The sequence below is a fragment of the Pan troglodytes genome, chromosome 10 (assembly GCF_028858775.2).
Source record: "Pan troglodytes isolate AG18354 chromosome 10, NHGRI_mPanTro3-v2.0_pri, whole genome shotgun sequence".
NCBI lineage: Eukaryota > Metazoa > Chordata > Mammalia > Primates > Hominidae > Pan > Pan troglodytes.
The window spans coordinates 15,136,105-15,140,455 of record NC_072408.2 but is presented as its reverse complement, the minus strand read 5'-3'; the positions used below and the strand labels follow the sequence as shown (position 1 = coordinate 15,140,455).

General features: G+C 46.6%; 1 long non-coding RNA gene across 1 annotated transcript; it reads left to right on the top strand.

Moving 5' to 3' along the window:
- Positions 1-573: 573 nt before the first annotated feature.
- Positions 574-3,171, top strand: LOC134807427 (uncharacterized). The gene is made up of 3 exons (XR_010147893.1): positions 574-685; positions 2,019-2,184; positions 2,768-3,171. It is a non-coding gene; the product is annotated as an uncharacterized LOC134807427 (long non-coding RNA).
- The last annotated feature ends 1,180 nt before the right edge of the window (positions 3,172-4,351 follow it).

The window sequence follows — 4,351 nt, the reverse complement described above, 5'->3', positions numbered from 1 at the left end:
ATCACGCCTGTAATCCCAGCACTTTGGGAGGCCAAGGCAGGCTGATAACGAGGTCAGGAGTTCGAGATCAGCCATGGCCAACATGGTGAAACCCCATCTCTACTAATAATACAAAAATTAGCTGTGCATGGTGGCGGGTGCCTGTAATCCCAGCTACTCAGGAGACTGAGGCAGGAGAATCACTTGAACCCAGGAGGCGGAAGTTGCAGTGAACTGAGATCGCATCACTGCACTCCAGCCTGGGCGACAGAGTGAGACTCTGTCTCAAAATAAATAAATAAATAAAATAATAATACAAAATAAATAATAAATAATTTAGTTCATCCCTCACCTGAGGGCTTACACTTGAACTAGCACCAGTGGTATTCGAAGACTGCTGCAGCATCCCCGAACTTGCTTTTCCAGCATTATCTTTTACTAGACTTCTGTAAGTGCCTTACTCCTCAGCTAAACTGGTCTAAGCACCATTCCCCAGCCTTCCCACAAACTGCCTACCACCAGACATGTGCCCAGGCCATTCCACTTTACTGAAATGCTCTTTTTTTTTTTTTTTTCCCTGAGATGGAGTTTCAGCTCTTGTTGTCCAGGCTGGAGTGCAATGGCGTGATCTCAGCTCACTGCAACCTCCGCCTCCTGGGTTCAAGCAATTCTCCTGCCTCAGCCTCCCCAGTTGCTGGGATTACAGGTGCGTGCCTCCACGTCCGGCTAATTTTTGTATTTTTAGTAGAGACATGTTTCCCCATGTTGGCCATGCTGGTCTCGAACCCCTGACCTCAGGTCATCTGCCTGCCTTGGCATCCCAAAGTGCTGGGATTAAAGGCGTGAGCCACCACGCCCACCCGAAATGCTCTTTTCTGATTTTTTTTTTTTTTTTTTTTTTTTTTTTGAGACAGAGTCTCACTCTGTCGCCCTGGCTGGAATGCACTGGCGCCATCTCGGCTCACTGCAAGCTCCACCTCCCGTGTTCACCCCATTCTCCTGCCTCAGCCTCCCGAGTAGCTGGGACTACAGGCGCCCACCATGAAGCCCCGCTAATTTATTTTGTATTTTTAGTAGAGATGGGGTTTCACGCTGTTAGCCAGCATGGTCTCGATCTCCTGACCTCATGATCCACCCACCTTGGCCTCCCAAAGTGCTGGGATTACAGGCGTGAGCCACTGTGCCCAACCCTCTAATCTTCATCTCTTATCTCTGAGTCTACCCATGTTTCAAGATCTATTCCAAATACCTGCTTCAAGAAGCCTTTCTGGGTGTTTCCACATGAATAAAATCTCATGATTCTTGGCTTTTTTTTTTTTTTTTAGCATTTTCTTATCTTGTCCCTTCCAGCACCAGATTATAACTTGAGGGTAGGGACTTTGAGTTTCCTGCCTAGTACAGCACAGCGTTATGCATTTTGAAGGCTTTCTCAATATAGATGCATATACATTTTAATTTTTTTCAACATCACCTTTAAAAAAAATCTCATTCAAATCTTTCTGGATTTAGAAAGCTGTTATTTCGGCCAGGCGTGGTGGCTCACCCCTGTGATCCCAGCACTTTGGGAGGCTGAGGCGGGTGGATCACCAGATCAGGAGATCCAGAGCATCCTGGCTAACACAGTGAAACCCCATCTCTACTAAAAATACAAAAACTAGTCAGGCATGGTGGCAGGCACCTGTAGTCCCAGCTACTCGGGAGGCTGAGGCAGGAGAATCACTTGAACCTGGGAGGTGGAGGTTGCAGTGAGCCGAGATTGCATCACTGCACTCCAGCCTGGGTGAGAACAGCAAAAACTCCATCTCAAAAAAATAAAAAATAAAAAGAAGGAAAAAGAAAGCTCTTATTTCTTGATTGATTTATGTGTATGTATGTAACAGTCTTGCTCTCTTGCCCAGGCTGGAGTGTAGTGGCATGATCACGGCTCACTGCAACCTCGACCTCCAGGGCTTGACTGATCCTCCCATGTCAGCCTTCCAAGTAGCTAGGACCACAGGTGGGTGGCCCCATGCCTGGTTAATTATTTGTATTACTTGTAGAGATGAAGTTTTGCCATGTTGCCCAGGCTGGTCTTGAACTTCTGGACTCAAGCAATCCTCCCACCTTGGTTTCCCAAAGTGCTGCGATTACAGACATGAGCCACCACGCCTGGCCTCTGGATGTTTTTATCAAGATGTTGTCTTGTCCGAAGATTGAGAGGCCCAGGTAAGAACTCGGTTAAAGAATGGAATTGGAAGAAGCAAAAATTTTGGCTAGGAGGGGTGGGGACAAGGACGACTAGGTAATAGAGACTGGAAAAAGGAATGGGATAGACATAAGGAGCATTAAGTTGGTGGCTACCTGGGGCAAATGGAAAAAAAAAAAGAACAAGAAAGGGAATTGTAAAAAAAAAAAAAAGACAAAAATACAAATATTGAAGAACAGTCAAGATATAAGAGTTGTGTCTAGGCCAGGCACGGTGGCTCACGCCTGTAATCCCAGCACTTTGGGAGGCCGAGGCAGGAGGATCACGAGGTCAGGAGATCGAGACCATCCTGGCTAACACGATGAAGCCTTGTCTCTATTAAAAATACAAAAAAATTAGCTGGGCGTGATGGTGGGCACCTGTGGTCCCAGCTGCTTGGGAGGCTGATTAAGGAGAATGGCATGAACCTGGGAGGCAGAGCTTGCAGTGAGCCAAGATCGGGCCACTGCACTCGAACCTGGGTGACAGAGCGAGACACTGTCTTAAAAAAAAAAAAAAAGAGTTGTGTCTAAGGGACATATTCCTGGCTTTTGGTTGTCCTAGGGAGGTTCCTTTCTGTGCACGTCAGAAGATGACAGGCAAGAAAACAAAGTGGAAAACAATAAGGAAGTGAAGGTAACCCCTTTATAACCTCCCACTGGTTCATTCCTTGGAAATAGAAATGACTCAGGCAGGCAGATGAGGATAAATAAAACGCTGCCTTGAAACAGTCTCTATGCTTAGCTAGATTCTGTCTGCAGCTGCTTTCTGCAGAATCCTGCAAATTGGGTTTGTCATCTGACCGTGTCTCTCTCCTCCTGTGTCTCTACATCTATTTCAGGTCCCTGGGTTTGCTCGTGTCTGTTGCCTTGGTTCCTCTGCTGTGTTCCTCTAACTGTGGGCAATGCCTCCATCCATTTCTAGAAGTAAATGTGTTGATGGCATTTTATCACCTGTGTAGTTCCTCTTTTGACTGTCTCAATTCTCTTTTTTTTTTTTTTTTTTTTTGAGACGGAGTCTCGCTCTAACGCCCAGGCTGGAGTGCAGTCGCACGATCTCGGCTGTGCATGGTGGCAAGCTCTGCCTCCTGAGTTCATGCCATTCTCCTGCCTCAGCCTCCCAAGTAGCTGGGACTACAGGTGCCCACCACCATGCCCGGCTAATGTTTTGTATTTTTTTTTTTTAGTAGAGACGGGGTTTCACTGTGTTAGCCAGGATGGTCTTGATCTCCTGACCTCGTGATCCACCCGCCTTGGCCTCCCAAAGTGCTGGGATTACAGGCATGAGAGACCGCGCCTGGCCTTGACCGTCTCAATTCTCACCTATGTCTGTGCCTATTGTTTTTACCTTCGTCTTTTATTTTTCTTTCTGCACCCTTTTGTTTCTGCTTCTGTCACCACTTCTCTCTACCAGCTGGCTTTCTATGACGATGCCATTCCCATAGCAACCTCTCTCTGGAGAAGAATGAGGGGAAGGAAAAGAGAGAGCTAGAATAGATGGGCTAAGAGAAGCCAGATTGGAGTTGGAAGGTGACCTTTTGGATTGAGTCCTAGAACAGAGTACAGAGAAACTATGAAGACTGATACCAGCCAAGTTACACAAAACCCTAAGAAAACACAAATTGGGAGCCCAAATCCAGTCCCTGCTGGCAAAACTCATTCAGCAAATCCTTTCTGTTGTAAATTAACCTGTCATCTATTTTCCCGTTCTCTGTGATTCAGATTATTCTTTCTTTCTGTTTTTAGATCTCATGATTCTTTTTTTTTTTTTTTTTTTTTTTTGAGACAGAGTTTTGCTCTTGTTGCCCAGGCTGGAGTGCAATGGTGTGATCTCGGCTCACCGCAACCTCCGCCTCCCAGGTTCAAGCAATTCTCCTGCCTCAGCCTCCCAAGTAGCTGGGATTACAAGCATGCACCACCTTGCCTGGCTTATTTTGTATTTTTAGTCGAGACAGGGTTTCTCCATGTGGGTCAGGCTGGTCTCGAACTCCTGACCTCAGGTCATCCACCTGCCTCGGCCTCCCAAAGTGCTGGGATTACAGGCGTGAGCCACTGCGCCCAGCCAGATCTCATGATTCTTAAACATGTATAGTTCTTTTTTTCTTTTTAAAGCTGGTCAAGTGAAGCAGTGTGAGTGGAAAAGGAACGA